Genomic DNA, 24,248 nt, shown 5'->3' with positions numbered 1-24,248 from the left:
ATCGCCTGTGTATGCTGTTGCTATCTGTGACCATGGTAAATAGGAAGTGTTTATTTTTGTTAAACTGATCACTGCAAGGAAGAACAATCCATAACTAGCAAACCACTTCTGGTTGACACTTTCGTTGTGAATAATTATACTTCAGTTTTTAAGCATTTGGAGTCACTAGAAGAGAATATTAACCAGGTCTGACTTCTGATTCCATTCTTATATGGAATATAAGAATAAAATTTGAATATATTGGTAAAATTTAACACAAAGATTTCCAGTAATTTACTGTTATCAATGCCTTTAATTAAAGCAAACTTCTTAAGATAGCAAGTTCATAATGAAAGTGTAAGCAGTACTGTAACAAACGCATTAAATGTCCTTATTCTATGTTAGATTTTTAGTCTTGGTTTTATTAATTGTTGGGCTTTAAAACTACATGAAAATATTGACATTGAGATTTTTTTTTAACAGTCATCAAGCCACTAAATATTGATGAAAGTGAAAGTGTTAGTCGCTCAGCTGTGTCTGACTCTTTGACCCCACAAACTGCAGCCTGCCAGGCTCCTCTGTCCATGGGATTTTCCTGGCAAGAATACTGGAGTGGGTTGCCATCCCCTTCTCCTGGGGATCTTCCCGACCCAGGGATAAAACCCAGGTCTCCTACATTGCAGGCAGATTCTTTACCATCTGAACCACCAGATAAATAAAGCCAAATATTGCTTCACACTTCAACAATTTTCTTTCTTTTTAATATTGACTAATTACCCTGTAGAACTATTACAGTTGACTAGTGGGTCAAGGCAACAAGACTAAAAGAAAAATAAAACAAAATTGGACTTCTTCATGTCTACAGCGGTCCACATATTATAATTATTGAACGACATCTAGACAGTGGCAGCATAAAGAACAGATAATAAACACTATAGGTGTGAAGACCATACACATTAGTATTATGCTCTACAGTCTGGCTAGCGGCTCAGGAATAAAACACAAGACCCCAACAGGCACTAACAAAGGTCTGATTTTAATGTAAACTCATTCTCCTCTTAACTGACCCTTCAGGGATTCTGTTTCCTGATAAGCAGATCTAAACTATAAGACAATAATATCCCAAGGAAGTTCTGGCACTGAGCCCCAGAAATCCTTAAAGCAACAGACACGGTCTGAAAGAAGAAAACCAGACCACTCACTCGCTTCTCCCTTCCCTTCTCTGACTCTAGCGACCATGAAAATTCCTTGCCAAAGAGAAGCTATAAAATTCCTTATGCGGCAAAATGTTTTTTAGAGATATCTGCTGCTGATTATGTCATTCCCTATCACCTGGAACATTTTGGAAGACTCCTCGGAAATGACCTCTGGACCAGACCAAGCTGTATGTGGGTCAGTGAACCCTTTCTATTTATGGAGACTGAATAACTTGGAACCTCCAAAAGTGACTGACAGATTAAAAGTGTAAATTAACTCGCAATTGGGCAATAAGGTTGCATCATAGCCATTCAAAAAACCCAGAATGTGGGAAACTATATGACAAAACGCTTTAACAAAATAAACTGTAATCAAAACTTAAAATGAAAATGAAAGGAAAGGGAACTTATCAATTAAAAACTACTTAAGAAATATATTAGCTGAATGCAATGGGTGCCATTTCTTGGATTCCAATTCAAACAAATCAACTGTTTAAGAAACAGAGACAAATGGAAGAAATTCTGAACATTGACTAGCTTCCTGATTATATATTAAGGAATGACTAGTGCTTTTTCTTAGGTGACAGTAATGGTACTGCTGCCATATGTAAATAAAATGCAATTCTTTTATTTTTCCTTCTAAGTCACTAGAACCAGAGAATCTTAAAAAGGGCAAAGGGAGGTGGAACACAAACCAACTCAGCTTTCTACGTCTTAAATTGAGTGTTGGATACATGGGACATTTGTTGTATTGTTCTTTATTCATTTTTTGCAAATCTCAAATATTATTAATTATTAGGAAATTATTATTTTTAGGAAAAGGTCAAAAAGCCAGAGAACGCAAGCTGGATGGGTAGTTTCAGAGCCTCTCCCTTTCTGAGGTGCTATTCGTTTCTGTCTGCAGAGTCAACACGGGATCTGGGAAGAAACTCCCCAGCCAGTCCCCGCTGCAGACTCCTCCCAGTCCCCCTACACCTCACTCCAGTGAGCAGTGTGGTGAACATGAAAAAAGGACAATCATCACTAACCATGTGACTGTAGGTCATTCCTGGTCTTCAGGCAGCCACTTACCTGAGACCTGCTATGGCATGCTGGTTAAGACAGTGGGTGCTGGAGAAAAACAGGTGTTTGATTTCCTGCTCTATCACTTAACAGCATTAAAAACTTTAGGGCAAGTTTCCTAACCAACTTGTACCTGAGTTTCTCCAAATGCAAAATGAGGATTACAATAGCACTTTCCTTATACATTCAGAAAACGAAGATCATGGCATCTGGTCCCACCACTTCATGGGAAATAGATGGGGAAACAGTGGAAACAGTGTCAGACTTTATTTTTCTGGGCTCCAAAATCACTACAGATGGTGACTGCAGCCATGAAATTAAAAGACGCTTACTCCTTGGAAGGAAAGTTATGACCAACCTAGATAGCATATTCAAAAGCAGAGACATTCCTTTGCCAACAAAGGTCCGTCTAGTCAAGGCTATGGTTTTTCCTGTGGTCATGTACGGATGTGAGAGTTGGACTCTGAAGAAGGCTGAGCGCCGAAGAATTGATGCTTTTGAACTGTGGTGTTGGAGAAGACTCTTGAGAGTCCCTTGGACTGCAAGGAGATCCAACCAGTCCATTCTGAAGGAGATCAGCCCTGGGATTTCTTTGGAGGGAATGATGCTAAAGCTGAAACTCCAGTACTTTGGCCACCTCATGGGAAGAGTTGACTCATTGGAAAAGACTCTGATGCTGGGAGGGATTGGAGGCAGGAGGAGAAGGGGACGACAGAGGATGAGATGGCTGGATGGCATCACTGACTGGATGGACGTGAGTCTGAGTGAACTCCAGGAGTTGGTGATGGACAGGGAGGCCTGGCGTGCTGCGATTCATGGGGTCGCAAAGAGTTGGACACGACTGAGCAACTGATCTGATCTGATCTGATCTTCCTTATAAAATTGTTCTGAAGATTAAATAAAAACGCAGTTAGGACTATGACTGGCTAAAATATTAGCCACTGTTAGTACATTATTATTGTTGTTTTAAATTCCTTTCCCTTCATTTAAATTCAGACTCCTAGTATGGCACCCCACTCCAGTACTCTTGCTTGGAAAATCCCATGGACAGAGGAGCCTGGTAGGCTGCAGTCCATGGGGTCGCGAAGAGTCGGACACGACTGCGCGACTTCACTTCCACTTTTCACTTTCATGCATTGGAGAAGGAAATGGCAACCCACTCCAGTGTTCCTGCCTGGAGAATCCCAGGGATGGGGGAGCCTGGTGGGCTGCCGTCTATGGGGTCGCACAGAGTCGGACACGACTGAAGCGACTTAGCAGCAGCAGTGAACCCCAAGACATATTCATAATTATAATAATATACTTATTGCTATCTTCATTGCTATAGGAAAGAAAGAGAGATCTGATTGAAGTAGAAATAGGGACGTGGAATTAGAATATACATGGACAGTTTGGATCAGATTTGAGGGCCAGGTAATGTGTCAACCAGTAGAATAATAGTAGGTAAAAATAATGGTTAAGTGGTATTTTTCAGGACCTTGACTCAAACAATGCTCTATACAAGACAGATGGGTCTACAGCCTTGGCCTCCAGGACAGCATTATGGTGTCTTTGTGTCAACCCCCCCTCTCCTTTTTTCTCTCTTAGCACCCTACAGAATGCTATTTAATATGATTGAGCCTTGCTTTATATTAAGTGACCAGGTATATGCAGCATGACTGTTCATCATAACAATCCTGAATCATATCCAGAAACAACAGAGATGCCAAAAGGTTTCTGCATGGCTGGGGAAGGGAGGAAGAATAAACTAGAAAGGGGGAGGGCATGGGGTGTGACACTGGGCATTCAGTGCCACTCGGCACATCCACTGCAACTTTTTTTGCTGATGGGGCAGATCATTTGTCCTAAGAGAATCAATCACCTCATGAAAACAACGCAGAGTGTGTGCTGGGCCCGGAACCTATGAGCCCACGTCAGCACGGACTATTCTCTCGGCAGCCCTACTCCCGCCATGTGCTTGTCAGCAACACAGACACACTCCACTTTCAAAAACCACAGAGTGGCTAAAACAGATATAGAGAAATTAACTCTGTGGCTGGGTTGATAGAAACACTTAAAAGGTCAAGCAGGAAACGGGGACTCTACTAGTTTATCGAACCCATGAGGCTAAGAAAATTGTCTTCCCTTACCTCTCCCTTAAGACTTTCCCTCGCTGTAACACACAGCTGCCTCCTTACAGATTGACTCATTTTATGGGTTCCATCTGTTGAGGGCATGCTACGTACCAGGCAAGGCTCAAAGGTGTTTGGGATTTATCAGTGCACAAAACAGGTTCCTGTCCTTGAAGAACTTCCTCCTGGAGGGATGGGGAAGGCAGACAACAAGATCTGAGGAAGTGACAGGTATCTCAGCAAAATGAAAAAGAGCAGGGTGAAGGAATGAGGAGTGAGGAGGGGAGGGCATTGGATACTGAATCTATCAGCTGATAAGAATGTTAAAAATTCTGTCACTTCCAGCAGTTTAGTACCACACTCCCTCACCTCACACTAGCAGAAGGTGATTAGGGAAACAAGACAATATTTTGGGCTTATTTCAGAGTCAAAAGAAAGTAAATTACAACTATTTCCTCCATACTTTTTATTTTCTGAAAGATAAATGCAAATGTGTTCTAAACAAGGAAGGTGCTAACTGAACTGAAGCAGAGTGACATCAAATAGATTCCTCCTCTCCTTCAAGCTAGTCTTCCGTCTGCTGGCAGATGGACTATGACTTCTCCATACTCTGGTAATGAGGCCGGGCTGTCTGTGCACTCAGACCCAGCCTGTTAGAAATGTCCAAGTCATCAGCAAGCTATAACCCTGCCTCTATAAACGAATCATATCTTTCTTACAGCTTTTTTTTTTTTCCAGAATATCAATCAAAGCAAGACAAACAAAAGCTAATGGCCTAAACCTGAAAAAGGAGGGGTGATGCAAAATTATATAGCCCAACGTTAGGTGAATTCTCCTCCTCCAAAAAGTAAGCCCCCCATACCTACTCCCCAAAGAAGACCAGAGAGAGAAACAGTTTAACAGGGATTTATTCTAAAAGGCAGGATCAAAGATTTCCTTTTCTATTTGCAAATTTTCTACAATTAAGAGGCATAATTTTTATAATTAAGAAAAAACAGCTAGCTTAAAAAAAAAAAAAACAATCATGTACCAAAGAGATGGCCCTGAGAATCTACTGCCCAACACTCTAGCAGTTATGGCTGCTAAAGAGCTACTTGCTGAACCATCTCAATATTCTGTGAGATATACTTAGGTGAGATTTATACCCAGAGCAGAGACTGATCCACAGAGCAAGGAAACTATAATTTTACATATCTTATATTTACAATCATGCTGACGACTTCAGTTATGCTGAATATGGCGCTCTCATCCTTCACACCAGCTTTTTAAATTCTCACTCTTAAAGCAGGAGGAAAACGATGACATAACAGTGAAATAAGCTTATATTGGAATTGTGATATGTTTACCATAAATTTATATATGCAGTGTTCAGAAATACTGACTTTTATTAATCTTCTTATACTTGAAGCTAAAGCTCAGCTTAGATTTTGGTTTGCAGCCTCCTGACGCCATCTTATTTCTTTAGAGACAAATCCTGAAAAGTATTTGACAAGGCTTAATACCCATTTATGATGAAAATGCTCAGTAAACCAGGAGTACCTAAAGGAGAATACCTTAACCTAACGAAAGTTTGAGTCTCTCAGTCGTGTCCAACTCTTTGTGGCCCCATGGACTGCAGCCCGCCAGGCTCCTCTGTCCACGGAATTCTCCAGGCAAGAATACTGGAGTGGGTTGCCATTTCCTTCTCCAGGATAACCTGATGAAGGTACACCTAAAACCTAAAACAAACATTATATGAAATCGGGAAACTTTAGATTAATTCTCCTTAAGAGTGAGGACAAGACAAAGATGTTCACTAACATAGCAACATTTTTGACATAGTTCTGGAAGTTCTGGTCAAGGCTGTAAAGGAAAGATAAACAAGAAATACAAGGATGGGAAACAACAAAACTATCAGTATTTTCAAAGGACATAATTATGGGGAAAAGAAACAACAGAAAACAGCAGACTATTTGAATAAGACAGTGAAGCCGGGCTGCAAAATACAAGATTAACTTACAATAATAAATACCATTTCTCTTAAACTACCAATAGCCAACAGTAATAGAAATACACATGATTCACAATAGTAACAAAACTATTATTCAGTATTCAGAAATTAATTTAGCCAAGAATATCCTCTTAGACCTTTATGGAGAAAACTTGAAAGTTCTAATATGGGACTTAAAGATGAGCTGATGAAGTATTTAGGCGTAAAGGGTCATGATGTCTGCAACTAATAACTCAAATGGGTAAGAACAAATGGCAGAGAAATGTAGACAGGGAGTAATAAAGCAAATACAGCAATATGAATCTAGGTAAGGGATATACAGGAGCTCTTTGTACTAATCTTAGAATTCCTCTGTTAGTTTAAAATCATTTCCAAGTAAAACAAAAATTCTGGAAAAAAACTGAGCTGAATAAATGAAGAGACACATGCCATACTTCTGAATGAAATAAGCTAATATCAAAAAGATGTTAAGCCTCTCTCAAATACTTTATAAATTCAAGGTAAGCCCAATAAAAATTTCTCAAAAAATTTGAGGAACTTGATAAACATACTGCAAATGTTATATGGAAAAATAATGACCCCAGAGTAGCTAAATAAATTTAAAAATAAAAGAGATGGGATACTTGCTGTGCCATTCATCAGGTTGTATTGCCAAATCACTGTAATAAAATTAGAGCAATAAAAAACAGAGCAAGAACTGACAAACTAATGGAACAAAAAAGAGGCTTAGAGATAGACTAGTGTATCCACGGAAACCATACAGGAGAAAGAGAGTATCACAATGTAATGAAAGAAATGATGGGTTTTTTGGATATGTTACTGGAAAAAACTGGCTCATTAAATGGAGAATAATAGGGCTGGATCCCTATCTAACTCATGTGTAATGTGGACTCTAGACAAATTAAAGGAATAGCAATAACTTGGGGACTGGCAGGGCCTTCTTAAAACTCTAAAAGCATAAGATATAAGCCAAAGAATTTACTTATTTCATTAAAATTAAGAATTTTTATTAAAAAAAGAATTTTTATTGATAAAAGGACAACAAAGACAAAATTAACATATGAGAAAACATCTACAAAGTGATGATGAATAAACATCTATAAACTGTCTTCCACGAGTCAACAGCAACAACACAGTAACTTCAAGAGAAAATGGGCTAAGACAGGAATCAGTAATTTATAGATAAAACTATATGTATAAGAGATCTTTATAATCATTAGTAACCAAAGAATACAAATGAAAACGACAAGATACCACCTTGCCCCTATGAGATTACAAAAGGTGGAGACCGAGAGAAAGCTGAGTGGTGGTTGGGACATGATATAAGACCCCTCAAACACTTCTGGCAGGAGAGATTGGTACAGCTATTGTGGGCAGGCATCTGGCACAGTCTGATCAAATTCAGGACGTGAAAGCCCATGACCCAGTGATTCCCTTCTAAGTGTATACCCCACACTTCTATTACACAGTTTTAGAAGTGGACAGGTATGAAGATGCTCACTGCAGCAATATTTGTGGTGGTAGGACGTAGGGACAACCTGAGGATGTATTACACAGAGAGGAGACAAGCAAAATTGTGGTTCACACATGCACAGAGCATGGGACATAATACAGCATTCAGAAGCAAAGAATTAGATGTACATGTAGAAACACAGGAGGACCTTAAAAACAGTACTCGGGGTGGGTGGGAAAGCATAATGAAATGCATCATCACCAACTAAAATCCAGGGAGGAAGATAAGGGAAAAAAAAAAAAAAAAAGACATCTTTTAGGCTCCTTGCGTGTTAAAAAAGAAGAATTCAAATGACCTGTGATGAAAACAAAATTAGAATTGTTTCCTTCCCCTAAGTTTCCAACTTTCCTAACAACAAAAGCAACTCTGGTTGCCAGCTTTGTTGATGAGTAACAGCTTTTCATCCTTTTTCAAGCAGGAAGGGAAAAATTCAGGGATCAGCAGAGGACTAAAGGGATCAGGGCAGAATGGTCACGAAACAGTGTTTTTGTTCTCATGACCTCACAACCTAACTGAAAAGAGCCGATTACCTCTTGATTAGGAGTGAGATTAGGAGTGATTCAGCTAAAGGCACATTGGTGCCATCAACTTTTCACGTCCTCTGAAACAACTTACTTTCAGAACCTTTTCATATATATAATCCTCTAGCCCACAGAGATTCCACACTTCTTAGAATCTAAAAATTCTAGAGCTAGAGAGCGCCTGGTTATCCTAAGATGAGCAAACGAAAGCCAGGGGACTGCAGTTCAGGGTCACGAAACTGGTATGAATGGGAAGCCCTCACCGACTGTGCCCTTGTCCCTTTCCGTCTCTCTGTCACTCAGCCAGAGTAATCCTGTTAAAACATAAGTCATCAGAAGCTTCTCTGTCCAAAAGGCTCAACGGGCTCCCCCCTCACTCAGAGTAAAGGCCAAAATACTTTACAAAACCGCCTACACTGCTATGCACACCCTGTGCCCAACCCCAACTCCTACCACCTCTTATCTGCTGCACTTTCCCCTCACCCACATGGGGACTACTTGGCCACCATGACCTCGCTGTCCCTCACACATGCCAAACATGCTTCTGCATTGGGGTCTGGAACTTACTCATCCCTCTGCCTTCTGCTCACTCCCTCACTCCTCTCAAGACGTAGATTCAAAGCGATCTCAGTAGAGGCCTTCTTAGACCACTCTGCACTTTATGAGTGCACGCCTCCTTCTCCTTTCCCACTTACACCTCTTTCTGTTTCTTCACAACACTTAGAATTATGTGACCATGATCCAGTCACATATTTATTTCCTGTCTGCCCCCATGCTACCAGAATATCTACTGCATGAGGGCAGGGCCTTTTCTGTTTTGTTCACAGCTATATCCCCAGCACCAAGAACAGATCTGGTGCTCCATGAATATTTGTTGAGCCTTGATTTGTTTATCACTTCTTTCATCACAAGGTTGATCTGTGATATGATTTTATGGCTGCTTCTTCATACCTTTCTGCCTTTCCAGGTGAGAGACTGATATCTTATAATTAGCTCCTGGCCAACAAGACTAAGTTATCCAATCTTGAAGGTTAGTTTATTCAGATTTCCTAAGCAAGGCATAAGAAGAAACTATTTAATATTAACTGAATTTGTGTTTAAGGGTTGCCATTTCCTCCTCCAGGGGATCTTCCCAACCAAGGGATGGAACCCACCTCCTCTGCCCTAGCAGGCAGTCTTTATCACTGAGCCATCTGGGAAGCCCGCTGTGGGGTAGGTAATACATTAACTAACTTCAGAAATGACAGACTAATAAACCTAGAAAATAATAAAAGCCTTATATCTGGTAGTGGGTATGCAAACCTCCATTTGCATTCTAGTTTAATTGCTTTTGTCACTTAAAAAAGTTCACCAAATTTAAAAAGTATCTGTAATCTGAACAATCACTGAAGTGTCTGAAATATGAGAAATCACCTTTCGCTTATTTCAGCCCAACCCTGATAAAGTGAGTGGGAGAGATGAGAAGAGTAACAAATTTGAAGATTCACCATGTATCCTGTTCAAACTGTTTCCTTCTGAGGCACTGAAATAAGTCTACTGGCTCTGGAGGCTTCCTAGATTGCAGTCTCCCAGTTTAGGGAGGATAAAAATCTATACACAGTCCCCTTAACCCTTTTTCAGAACCAGAGCCTCATGGACTCTTGCACTATGTTCTAAAAATGAATATTCACTCTTGAGTTTTTAGGAGACCTAAATGATCATTCAAGAATTACAATTTATCATGTACTTTAAGAGGAGAAAAAGTGATGTAGGTTCAATCAGTGCTTGAAAGAGGCCCTGAACTGCCTCTTTCATGTGGATCAAAGAGGAATGTGAAGGGGTCTCTGCACGTAAGAGGGACACTAAGAAGAAATGAGCCAGGAAAGAAACAAGACGTGCGAAAGGCTCTACTTTGGAGCTGCAAGACAAAATAACATGTACATATTTGGACAGATTGTCTACGAAGATTATCACATCTCGGCTGGAAATTCACACGTATGAACACTGTATTGAAGACACCTTATCACATTTCCGAGGCAGAATGTTCTTGGCTTATTGTAAAAGTTATCTGTGCACTGCAGAGATCCCATCCCCAGGCCAGATTTTAGCAACTCTCCACCATACACAAAGCATTCATTACAGTCTCTAAATTTAGTGAATTTAACACAGAAGTAATTTGAAAAATCTCTTTTCACTTACATTAACTCAACAATGATGAAGTGACTGGAAGCGTTGAGAATAACACTGAATTTGAAGATTTGCTATGCATGATGCAGTTTTTTAAAAAACATGTTTTCTAAAAACCGTTATTGTCACAATGAGTCACATATGTTTCAAATTAACACGTAAAATCAGGGAACTTTAGAGATAGGAGTCTTAGAGATCCTTTAATTCAATAATTTAGAGAAAAACAGGTGCTGAGGTTTAAACTAACTTGCTCATCAATTTGAATCAATTCTATGCGGTGAGTAATAAACGCAGCAACAGTCTAAGAAACACCTGTATGCTGGCACATACTTCACTCTTCAATATAAAACAAGGAATTAACCGAGCCTGTAACTTCAGCTATACAAACACCTGTAGCTAACCTATGTGTGCTAAGTCGCTTCAGAAACGTCTGACTCTCTGCGACCCCATGGACTGTAACCCTCCAAGCTCCTCTGTCCATGGGATTCTCCAGGCAAGAATACTGACGTGGGTTGCCATGCCTTCCTCCAGGGATCTCCCTGACCTAGGGATCCAACCTGTGTCTCCTGTATAGGCAGGTAGGTTCTTGACCACTAGCGCCACTTGGGAAGCCCAGCTAATCTATGCTCAAACACTAAATATTAATGCTACCCCTGGCTTGCCACATTCCACAGCACCAGTGATAGTGAAAAGAAAGCTCACATTACTATAAAACAATTACCGTAAAACAGACCTAAAGGCAAATTAGTAACTACAGAATAAGTTGTGACTATCCTTCATTACTATATAAATGAGACAGACAATAAAGGATAAAAAGATTGCATGTAAAGTGGAGTTTTCATTTAAAATTTAACTGTATACACCAACCATTTTCCACAGCATCTAACTTGCAGCAGACCTGACCCGTTTGTAACCCCAGTATTCCTTTATTCAACTGACAGCATAGACATCCTTTTTAAGGTTAGATGCCTTGAGAAATTGATGCCTGGTTGACATCGGTACCTGAGGCAGGAAAGCAGGTATACCAAATTCCACCAGAAGCAAACTTGCATCTCTAGCCAAACAGGTCTTACTCTTTTTTCGGAAACCGTCCTACTCCGACTGAAAGTGACGCTGTGTGAACCAGAAGAATTTCTTCATCTGTAAAATAACGCTGGATTCTTTTCCAGAGTTTACAAATTTCGCCTCATTGCCGGAGTGGCAGGGCGGTGCAGGGCGAAGATCCCTGGGCTTGCCTGACACAATTTTAAAAAGCCCACGTCTGCAACCCTCGGACTGCCGACCACCTGGCTTCTTCCAGTCCCCAGCGCCTCCTAGGGTTCGACCGACCTGGACCGGAGGGCTCCGACGAGGGCCCGGTGCCCCGCTGCCTGTCGGAGGCTCCCGGTAGGGGTAGCGGCCGCGGCCGGGCAGGGGCGGCGCAGGCCCAGCATCCCGGCGCGTCCCTCGGGGCCCGGGTCCCCTCCGCCCGCCGCCCCCGAAGGCCGAACTGCCCAACCCGGCCTCGCCCGGCCTCTGACCTGCTCTCCGCTGCCCGGCGGTCCCTCGGCGCAGCGGGCAGCAACGGCCGCACGTCCCAGGCCCGCTGTCACCTCCGCCTCTGCAGGCAGCGGGCGGGTCAATTCCGCGTGACTCAGCGCCGCGGCCCCGCCTCCAGCCTAGGCTTCCGCCTCGCCGGGACCGCGCTGCCCGGGGGCGCCACGCATCGTCCCGGCGCGCCCACCCACTCAGGGCCAGCCCCGCGCTCTAGCCCCCAGACGCCCCGCCCCGTGACGTCAGAGGGGGTGGTGCTCCAGAACCTCTACCCCGGGAAACTGAGGCAGCCCGCCGCGCGGCGCCGACCCTGCTGGGACAGCTCGAATGTCAGCTCCCCGTGGCGCGTTCAGTTCTACGTGCAGCTCTCTCTGGTTGAAAGTTCCTTTCCTCCCTTGCTGATCCCTCACCCGCCACACACCCCATCCAACCTGGGGCAGGGGGTGGGGCGGGAGGTGGGTCGGGGGGAGTTCCATTTAGAGAAGGCCGATTCAATTCCTGTCTACGGTTCGGTCCTCTATGTTGCTCCGAGGTAGTTCCCTTAATCACGTCACAAATGCTTGGCGTTCCCTTCGGCCTGTTTTTTTTTCTGAGGAACTTCTCTCAGTATATCGTCGAGAATTTGAGAGTAAGGAGTGACAGAATGCAGAACTAGGCAGGGCTGCGAGCACGCTTTTAACTCGTTCGTGAATCCTCACAGGATTTTCTTTGTGTGTTAATGGCCATAAAGTCACACTGCTTGGCTTCTTGCTTGAATTTCTGTGCTTGGTTCCTGGGATCTATCTGGGAGATGCTCAAGAAGCTGCAACAAGTCTATCACTGTGAACACATAACAGATAAACCTCTACAGATAGCCCCCACTTAAAATTGTTGGACTTAAGATTTTTCCACTTTATGATGATGAGAAAACGGTAGGCATTCAGTAGAAACCATAGTAGGATTTTCAATTTCAATCCTTTCCTGGGCGGGCGATTTGCTCTAGGACACTCCTGATGCTGAGAGCGACAGTAAGCCTGCTCCCAGTCAACCACAAGATAAGGAGGGCAAGCCACCAATACGCTTTCAACCATTCTGTACTCATAAACAATTCTGGGTTTCACTTTCAAAATACACTATTCAATAAATTATATGAGATATCCAATACATTATTGTAAAATAGGCTTTGTGTTTGACGATTTTGCCCAACTGTAGGTTAATGTTCCCTGGTGGCTCAGTAAAAAATCTGCCTGCAGTGCAGGAGACCTGCCTTCATTTCCTGAGTTGGGAAGATCCCCTGCAGAAGGAAATGGCAACCCACTCCAGTATTCTTGCCTGGAAAATCCCATGGACCTCTGTCCAGAGGAGCCTAGCGGGCTACAGTCTACAGAGTAGATTAATGTGAGTGTTCTGAGCACGTTAAAGGTAGGTCAGGCTCTGATGTTGGGTATGTTAGTTGTATTAAATGCATTTTGGACTTAGGATATTTTCAAATTACCATGGGTTTGTCTGGACATCCCACTGTAAGTGGAGAAGATCTATATTTCAAAATTCTCATCAGATATTGTTTCTCCTTTCTATTACTTGTGTGTGCTTGTTAAAATATATGTAACATTAGTCAATTCAGTTCAGTTGTTCAGTCGTATCCGACTCTTTGCGAACCCATGAACCGTAGCACACCAGGCCTCCCTGTCCATCACCAACTCCCAGAGTCCACCCAAACCCATGTCCATCGAGTCTGTGATGCCATCCAACCATCTCATCCTCTGTCGTCCCATTCTCCTCCTGCCTTCAATCTTTCCCAGCATCAGGGTCTTTTCCAATGAGTCAGCTCTTTGCATCAGGTGGCCAAAGTATTGGAGTTTCAGCTTCAACATCAGTCCTTCCAATGAACACCCGGGACTGATCTCCTTTAGGATGGACTGGTTGGATCTCCTTGCAGTCCAAGGGACTCTCAAGAGTCTTCTCCAACACCACAGTTCAAAAGCATCAATTTTTCAGTGCTCAGCTTTCTGTAGAGTCCAACTCTCACATCCATACATGACCACTGGAAAAACCATAGCCTTGACTAGACGAACCTTTGTTGGCAAAGTAATGTCTCTGCTTTTTAATATGCTGTCTAGGTTGGTCATAACTTTCCTTCCAAGGAGTAAGCGTCTTTTAATTTCATGGCTGCAATCACCATCTGCAGTGATTTTGGAGCCCAGAAAAATAAAGTCTGACACTGTTTCCACTGTTTCCCCATCTATTTGCCATGAAGTGATGGAACTGGATGCCATGATCTTAGTTTTCTGAATGTTGAGCTTTAAGCCAACTTTTTCACTCTCCTCTTTCACTTTCATCAAGAGGCTCTTTAGTTCTTCTTCACTTTCTGCCATAAGGGTGGTGTCATCTGCATATCTGAGGTTATTGATATGTAACATAAAGTCGATCATTTTAAACATTTTTGAGTGTACGGTTCTGTGACATTAAGTACATTCACATTACATCACCTACATCCATCTCTAGAACTTTTCATCTTCCCAAACTGAAACTGTATTCATCAAACACCAACACTTCCTCTCTCTCCTCAGCTCCTGGCTACCACCATTCCGCCTTCTGTCTCTATTAATCTGACTACTTCAGGTACCTGTTGTAAGTCGAATCATACAGTGTTTATCTTTTGAGTTATTTGTTTTTGCCACACCAGGGATTGAACCCAGGTCCTTGGCAGTGAAAGCCCAGAGTCCTAACCATTGCACTGCCAGGGAATTTCCAGTGTTTGTCTTTTGTGATCGACTTATTTCACTTTGTATAGGTCCTCAAGTTTCATCCATGCCATAGCGTATGTCAGAATTTCCTTCCTTTTTAAGGTGGAATAATATTCCCTTGTATGTATATACCACATTTTGTTTGCACATTCATCTGTCAATGGATGTTCTCCATCCAACATTTGCTTCCACCTTTCAGCCATTATGAAAAATGGTGCTGTGGACGTGGGTGTACAACTATCTGTTTGAATCCCTTCACTCAGTTCCTTTGTGAATATGCCCAGAAATGGAATGACTGGGTCACATGATAATTCTATGCTTCATTTTGTGAAGAACTACCATACGGTTTTCCATCTTTGCTTTTTGATGCATGTGCACACTGTGGGCAGAAAACTTTCTACCATATCAATATCTTGGATTTTGACAAAACTTAGCAAATGTGTCATTTGCCTGTAAAACAGTAACTTTTCTTCTCTCAAAATAAGTAATTAACATCACAAATCCCCTGGCTTTATTTCTGAAGATACTATTCCTATTTAGCTAACCACAATTTTGTTTGAGTTTTGGGGATGTGCTTTTCTACTGGTTTTTGGACAGAATCAAGTATGTCATATGAAGGGGGAGGGATAAATTGAGAGATTGGGATTGACCTACAGACACTACTACACATAAAGTAGATAACTAATAAGGACCCACTGTATAGGACAGGGAACTCTACTCAATACTCCGTAATGGTCTACATGGGAAAATAATCTGAAAAAGAGTCAATATACCTACACGTATAACTGTCTCACTTTGCTGTATACCTGAAGCTAAAGCAACATTGTAAACCAACTATACTCCAATAAAGTTTTTTTTAAATTATCCTATATGAAATCAAGATGAAATTAAAATGAAGCACTTTATCTTAAAAAGAAAACAACTTTGGATGTCTAAATGTACACACAACTCACCTGGAACCTGTTTCTTTTACCTGAGTCAGTTTCAGAATGATCTGATAACTGAATCTAAAACCTCTGGAGGTTTAGTGAGTTCAGTTCAGTTGCTCAGTCGTGTCCGACTCTTTGTGACCCCATGGACTGCAGCATGCCAGGCCTCCCTGTCCATCACCAACTCCTGAAGTTCACTGAGACTTATGTCCATCGAGTCACTGATGCCATCCAGCCATCTCATCCTCTGTCATCCCCTTCTCCTCTTGCCCCCAATCCCTCCCAGCATCAGTCTTTTCCAATGAGTCAACTCTTTGCATGAGGTGGCCGAAGTACTGGAGTTTCAGCTTTAGCATCAGTCCTTCCAAAGAAATCCCAGGACTGATCTCCTTCAGAATGGACTGGTTGGATCTCCTTGCAGTCCAAGGGACTCTCAAGAGTCTTCTCCAACACCACAGTTCAAAAGCATCAGCTTTGGCACTCAGCTTTCTTTATAGTCCAACTCTCACATCCATATATGACTACTGGAAAAAAACCATACCTTTGACTAGACGGACCTTGTTGGCAAAGTAATGTCTCTGTTTTTAGTATGCTGTCTAGGTTGGTCATAACTTTTCTTCCAAGGAGCAAGCATTTTTCTAATTTCATGGCTCCAGTCACCAACTGCAGTGATTTTGGATCCCCCCAAAATAAAATCTATCACTGTTTCCACTCTTTCCCCATCTATTTGCCATGAAGTGATGGGAGCAGATGCCATGATCTTAGTTTTCTGAATGTTGAGTTTAGTGAATACCCTAAAGGTTAAGAAGCACTGCCCTAGGACATTGTAAAGATTCTAATCATCAAAGGCAAAACAATAACTCATCAACAAAGATTTATAACACAACATTTGCAATGCAATAGGCATTATGCTAGATGTTTTTGATTCAGCCTAACAAAGACAACCGATAAACTCCCTGCCCTCATGTCCACATTTTAGAGAAAGGTTGTTGTTCAGTTGCTAAGTCCTCTCCGACTCTTTGCGACCCCATGAACTATAACATGCCAAGCTTCCCTGTCCTTCACTATCTCCCAGAATTTGCTCAAACTGATATCCATTGAGTCAGTGATGCCATCCAACCATCTCATCTCCTGTTGACCTCTTCTCTTCTTGCCCTCAATCTTTCCCAGCATCAGGGGCTTTTCCAATGAGTCAGCTCTTTGCATCAGGTGGCCAAAGTATTGAAACTTCAGCTTCAGCACCAGTCCTTCCAATGGATATTCAGGGTTGATTTCGTTCAGTATTAACTGGTTTGATCTCCGTGCTGCCAAGGGACTCTCAAGAGTCTTCTCCAGTACCACAGTTTGAAACAATCAATTCTTCGGCGCTCAGCCTTCTTTATAGTCCAACTCTCACATCTTTACATGACTACTGGTAAAACCATAGCTTTGACTATAAGGACCTTTGTTGGCAAAGTGATGTCTCTGCTTTTTAATACACTGTCTAGGTTGTTATAGCTATACTTTCAAGGAGCAAGCATCTATTAATTTTGTGGCTGTAGTCACTATCCACAGTGATTGTGGAGCCAAAGAAAATAAAATCTGACACTGTTTCCACATTTCCCCCATCTATTTGCCATGAAGTGATAGGATTGGATGCCATGATCTTTGTTTTAAGCCAACTTTTTCACTCTCCTCTTTCACCTTCATCAAGAGGCTCTTTAATTCTTCTTCACTTTCTGCCATTAGAGTGGTTTAAAGGTTGTTTATCTGAGGTTGTTGATATTTCTCCCAGCAATCTCAATTCCACCTTGTACTTCATCCAGGCATGCATTTCGCATGCTATACTCTACATATAAGTTAAATAAGCAGGGTGACAATATACAGCCTTGACATACTCCTTTCCCAATTTTGAACCAGTCCGTTGTTCCATGTCCAGTTCTAACTGTTGCTTCTTGTCCTGCATACAGGTTTCTCAGGAGGGAAGTAATGTGGCCTGGTATTCCCATCTCAGTAAGAATAAGAAGAGTAAGGTGATCATTAAGAATATGAAGAGTAAGGTAACAGACAATAAATCATTAAACAAATGGTAAGCCAAACAATTACAGGGTACGGTGAATGCTGTGAGAGAAATAAACCAGATGATGTGATAAATTAGACCATAGAGAATTGAACCCTAATGCCCTAGGCATCCATTGTATATAATGAATTGATCTCTCTCCTTTACAGGGGAATGGCACAAGTTATACCTGGTCCTTGAGAGAACTGAGAAAGAAGAACTGTGAACTGAGAACTGTGGTGTGTTCTGCGGTTTAGATGAGGATCTGGTCTGATGAGGGCCAAAGTAAGAAGTGAAAACTTTCTTTGAATATAGTGGTTGGTGGTCAGGAAAGTCTCTACGGATGTAACCTTTACTTGTGACCAAAATGATGAGAAAGAACCAGCTATGCAAAGAGCTGAGGAAGTGTCTTTGCAGCAGGAGGAACTGAAGGTTCAAAGCCCTAAAGTGGAAAACAATTTGATCAGTTTCAGAACAGAAGAGAAGCCTGAGTGAGAAAGAAATCAAGTATTATGAGATGAAATTACAAAACAAACAGGAGTGAAGGTCTCCTGGGCCTGATGGGCCGTGGTAAGGAGTTTGAACTTCATTTTAAGTCAGTGTACTGATACATAATAAAATGTCCTCGATTAAAGAGACTGAAATTAAAAGGATCTAAAGAGATAATGCATGTGGAACCTCTATGTTAACAATAATGGCAATATCCACCTGTAGAATACTAAAACAGAAGAGTTTAATTTTTTTCCTAGATAATCCTCAATAAACCAAAATCAATTCCTGTAAATTTTGACTAACCACATTGATCAAAACTACTTAGGCATGTCATCCTTTGATCCCATGTCTGAACCTAAACCCACTCTGTCAGGACACACTTAAGTGTCCATCACTGTTATAATGAACTACATCACTAACAGTTTCCATGGCTGGCCACAAATCAAAGCCATTCCCTGTGGCTTCCCTCTGGAGCAATTTAGTAGTAGAATATACAAGGCACTGGTTTAGCCTTTTATATCAGAGAAGGAAGAAATAGCACTTGGAGACACTAATAACTATTTGTCAAAATGGTGCCAGAATGCACTGGAACAGAAAGGAGAGGACTCCTGTTGGGTGGAGGAGGGAAGGGTGGGGGAAATCTGGCTCTCTTGGGGAGGAGTCCAGGGTGATTTTTGAGGAAGGGTATCTGTCTAGTGGACTTGCACTGACGCAAGACCAGCTCCTAGATGAAGATAATGGAGGTCATTTAGTTCCATTTAGGAACAGACCACAGTTGGCAAAAGTAAAGCCGATGCCTATTTTGTTCTTTCTAGAAAGACTCTGTAAGGAAGTTCTGAATTCAAACAAAGGACCGTATGGTGTTTATCCTAAGAGTTACTCTTATATATTGATATAGTGTTTCCTAGGGGACTCTTTCTCTTCCTATCTGCTTGCAGAAGCTTGAAATTGGTTTAGTGAGGAAGAGGAAATCCTTTCATAATTAGAAGTAAAAATCAAACTAGCAAAAAAATCTATCTTAAAATGCTAATGTCCAGATAATACTTTGGAAAATAATCATTCTCTTGTGTATCCATCAAAATATATTTAAGTGAGGACATCACTCACGGTGCAATAGGTAAGAACCTGCCTGCCAATGCAGGTTCGATCCCTGGTCTGGGAAGATTCCACATGCTTTGGAACAACTACCAAGCCCGTGCACCATAACTACTAAGTTGGTGCTCCAGAGCCCAGGAGCCACAGCGACTGAAGCCCATGTGCCTAGAGCCCATGCTCTGCAATAAGAGAAGCCACGACAATGAGAAGCCCACACACCATAACACAGAGTGGCCCCAGCTTGCTACAACTAGATAGAGGAGGTCTGAGCAAAGTGACAAAGACCCAGTGCAGCCAAAAATAATTCTTTTAATTAAACACACACACACACACACATACGTATATATGTATGTATTTAAGTGACACTATCAGATCTCTTCTTATTTTCATAGGAGATAAGAAAGAAAGAAGATAGTTGAGAATCTGGAAGGAGGTAGGGGAAGGAAAGAAAGGGGAAGCTGAAATACTAAACACAAGTTTATAGTAAATGTTCATTGGGACCTGACCTTATGTTAAGAACTTCCCATATATCATTTTTTTCTTTTATTAATCAGAAAAAATGTTATACTGAGAAATAGAACCTGGTTCCCATTTGAATAGAATTAATAATTCTTTAAAAATAATTCACAAACCATCTTTATTTTCTTTCCCAATTTGTCTACCTTAATGAAGAAAGATAATCAAGGTCATCATTTTCTTCTCCAAATAATATTGGTGGTTTATTCTTAGCACATATCATGTCAACAACCAGACAAGTAATTGTTATCTTTAGCTTATAAATGAGGAACTGAGGCTCTCTGGGGCTAAACAGCTGGCCTCGTGCTTTCCACACTTCATATAATTCACTCTCAGAAAACCATCACAATAATTCTTGACTAAATGGATATCACCTTCCTAAATTTTTAAAATATTTTTATTTTTTTTTAATTTAATTTTTTTGGCCCTGCTGCCCAGCATACAGGATCCTAGTTCTCCAACTAGGGATCGAACCCATGCCTCCTACCATGGCACCAAGTCTTAAGTACTAGACCACCAGGGAAGTCCTAAAATATGTTTACTTAAATTTACTCACCTTGTTTTTTAAGGAAAGACTTGTACCACTCCCATAAATGCAAAACCAGTATATAGATTGCAATTAATAGGCAATAATCTTCAAAACAAATACATTGAAAACAAAATGGTTATTAAATTCTAATTCTGAGCTTGAGGGCTACTCTCCTCTTGTTAAAACATGAAAACAGCCAATGTTAGAAAGCAAACCACCTTACCTGCCTCCTGATAAACCTGTATGCAAGTCAAGAAGCAACTGTTAGACCCAGACATGGGACAACAGATTGGTTCCAAATTGGGAAGGGAGTACGTCAAGGCTGTATATTGTCACCCTGCTTATTTAATTTATATGCAGGGTACATCATGTGAAATGCCAGGCTGGAAGAATCCAAAGCTAAAAATCAAGATTGCTAGGAGAAATATCAACAACCTCAGATATGTGGATGGTACCACTCTAATGATAGAAAGCTAAGAGGAACTAAAGAGCCTCTTGATGAGGGCAAAAGAGGAGAGTGAAAAAACTGGCTGAAAAGTCAACATTCAAAAAACTAAAATCATAGCATCCAGTCCCATCACTTCATGGCAAACAGATGGGGAAAAAGTGGAAACAGTGACAGATTTTATTTTCTCTGGCTCCAAAATCACTGTGGACGGTGACTACAGCCATGACTCTTGCTCCTGGGAAGAAAAGCTACCACAAACCTAGACAGCATATTAAAAAGCAGAGACATCACTTTGCCAACAAAAGTCCCTATAGTCAAAGCAGTAGTTTTTCCAGTTATGTACGAATGTGACAGCTGGACAAAAAGAAGGCTGAGTTCTGAAGAACTGATGTTTTCATATTGTGGTGTTGGAGAAGACTCTTGAGACTTCTTTGAACGGTAAGGAGATCAAACCAGTCAATCCTAAAGAAAGCAACCCTGAATATTCATTGGAAGGACTGATGCTGAAGCTCCAATACTTTGGCCACCTGATGGGAAGAGCCGATTCACTGGAAAAGACCCTGATGCTGGGAAAGACTGAAGGCAGGAGGAGAAGGGGCAACAGAGGATGAGATGGTTGGATGGCATCACCAACTCACTGGACATGAGTTTGAGCAAACTCTGGGAGATGGTGAAGGACAGGGAAACCTGGTGCTGTAGTCCATGGGGTCAGAGAGTCTGATACAACTTAGCTAATGAACAACAAGAAAGTTAGAACCCAATAGAGACTTTCTCCTTGATATATTCAGAAAGATCTAAATAAATCGTTAAGAGAATAACTTTTTCACTAAGTTACTTATTGCTTGGTTGGAGCATCAAGCAAAATTGGTCCTGCATCACTTGAATCATCCTAAAGAATATCTAGAGTGATCCTTTATCCATATTTGTGATTCTTTACCCATATTTTGGGGAATACCTGACTTACCAAGATAACAGAGCTTGTAAAGGACAAAGTTAGGTTTCAAACCACCATCTGCCAGTTTCAAAGTCTTTCCACTGTGCCATGTGGGCTCACCACTCAGACAATTTCAGAACTTTGCTTTGAACCAGCCATGTTTTTCTTCTCCTGGCAAAACTTTATCTTCCTGTGTCCACGAGGCTTAGTGATGTCATGACCTTCAAAGTCCTTCCTGAAAATATGCTGGGAACTATACATCACACTCCAGAGGAAGACGGACTCTTGTATGGCCTGGTGGAACTGTGCTCTTTTGATGTGACACTGTGCTTCTTTAACACAGTCTAGGAATGTTTTACCTGCTTAAGAGCTAACGCTGTGCTGTGCTCAGTTGTGTCCAACTCTTTTCGACCCTCTGAACTGTAGTCCCCCAGGCTCCTCTGTCCATGGGATTTTTCAGGCAAGAATGCTGGAGTGGGTTGCCATTTCCTTCTCCAGGGGATCTTCCCAACCCAGGGATTGAACCCACGTTTCCTTCAGCTCCTGCAATGACAGGCAGATTCTTTACTGAGACACCCAGGAAGCCCAATCGCTTCACAGACTATTATAAAAAAGTGTCTGCTCTCCCTCTCCTCACATAAGCTAAGTTCACTGAAGGCAGAGACTAGTGGATTTATCTTTGTATCCTATTGCCTAGCAAAGTGCCTGGCACATAGGTGTATCTAATAAATGTTTGTTGAATGACTGAATTCACTTGACTTAAGAGACACAGTAAAATTAAAATGATGCTTGACTTTAATAAAATTATAATGTTCTTTTGTTGTTTTTGTCTATAACCATCCATTCTCTTTTATTTGGTAACAGTGTTTTTTAAAACAAACAAACAAAAAAACCGGGAACCAACTCTTCTACACTAGTTTCCCATCCTCACTCTGCACCTTCTGTGAGTGGTCATATAATCCCAGACTGACCAGACTCATCATGCTGGTTTTAGGGACAGACATGTCACCCGATTTGTGCTCTTGAGAGCCAGGCGCAAGAATCAATAGTTTGTTGCTAGACTGACAAAATACAAACTTGAAGCCACTATTGATCATCTAGTCCCACATGGGGAGAATTTGTGTGAGTAGAAAGTCACCACCAAAAGTAATGAAATCAAGAAGTGGAGAAAGATTCCAACCTAATAACTGGGGCACCTGGTTCCAACTGTGTCTGAAAAACCCTTTTTATAAATTTTTAGTTATCTGAACCACTAACAATCCTATCTTTAAACTACTGGTTCAGAAGTGCCAGTCTGAGATAAAATGTTTACTGTTCCCAAGAGTACTGCCTGGAAAATTCCATGGACGGAGGAGCCTGGTGGGCTGCAGCCCATGGGATTGCGAAGAGTTGGACTCGACTTCACTTTCACTTTTCACTTTTATGCATTGGAGAAGGAAATGGCAACCCACTCCAGTGTTCTTACCTGGAAAATCCCGGGGATGGGGGAGCCTGGTGGGCTGCCGTCTATGGGGTCGGACACGACTGAAATGACTTAGCAGCAGCAGCAGCAGCAAAATGAGAGAAATTTCATTGATAATACATTTTTTTTTTTTAATATTGGTTCCTGCACCAGGTGAAGCCACATACCATGTGCAGCAGGGCCCTTGATGGGGTGAGGGCAAAAGTGCAGGGAAGTTGTGGGAAATGAAGAGAATGAAGGTAGAAGAAGGAAAGATTCATGAGGGGAAGGGGCGTGGGGACGAACAGTAAGCACAGAAGGGAGGAATAAGAGAAAGTGAGAGAAAAAAACCTTTATACATAGTGAAATTTAACTTCTGGGAGGAGGGAGAGAATGGATGCTTGCGTAGGCATTTGTCCAGAGGGAATGTTTACTCATGGTTTAATAGCCAGAATGAAGTTAGTGTCGAAGTGAAGTAATAAGCTAGGCAGGAGGCAGGCATGAGGGAGTGTTGATGGGAGTGTGTGTATTAGACAAATCATGGTAGCACATAAGTGAAGATGATGCTCCAGACCCGTGAACTTTGACTTTTCTCATCCTGATGGCACATTTGAACCAAGCCAGTCTATCCCACTTTCTCAATCTTGTTTTTGAGATGACTGGTCTTATTAGGGGTATTTTCTCTGGCCATGGAAAAAGTGACTCTTACTAGCTCACTTATGACTAGATTCAACGTGGTTTGGATGCTATGCTGAGTTGTAGACCTATGCAAGGTTAAGCTTCTAGCATGTTAGATCACACACACACACATACCTTAGACCCAGGAGATGCAGCTGCACACACACACACACACACACACACACACCCCTTAGACCCAGGAGATGAAGCTGTGCACACACACACACACCCCTTAGACCCAGGAGATGCAGTTGCTAGAACCACCCAGGCTCTGGTTGGCTGCAGGGTCCTTGACCTTACTGTTCTTTCTGCCTATACTTTTTATTCCTATTCTCTGTAAGCTTTTCCTTT

At 41.7% G+C, this 24,248-nt stretch overlaps 1 protein-coding gene across 2 annotated transcripts in view; it reads right to left on the bottom strand.

Moving 5' to 3' along the window:
- The window catches only part of DNMBP (dynamin binding protein), a 117,282-nt gene extending 105,109 nt beyond the window's left edge, over positions 1–12,173 (bottom strand). The window contains exon 1 of one of the 2 annotated variants that reach the window (XM_027528494.1): positions 12,059–12,173. The gene's annotated coding sequence lies outside the window, so the exon portion shown is untranslated. The remainder of the gene's footprint in view (positions 1–12,058) is intronic. The other variant, XM_027528493.1, reaches the window with a different exon arrangement.
- Between the last annotated feature and the right edge of the window lie 12,075 nt (positions 12,174–24,248).

This window comes from Bos indicus x Bos taurus, chromosome 26 (assembly GCF_003369695.1).
Source record: "Bos indicus x Bos taurus breed Angus x Brahman F1 hybrid chromosome 26, Bos_hybrid_MaternalHap_v2.0, whole genome shotgun sequence".
Lineage (NCBI taxonomy): Eukaryota > Metazoa > Chordata > Mammalia > Artiodactyla > Bovidae > Bos > Bos indicus x Bos taurus.
This window is presented reverse-complemented; position numbering and strand designations above follow the sequence as displayed.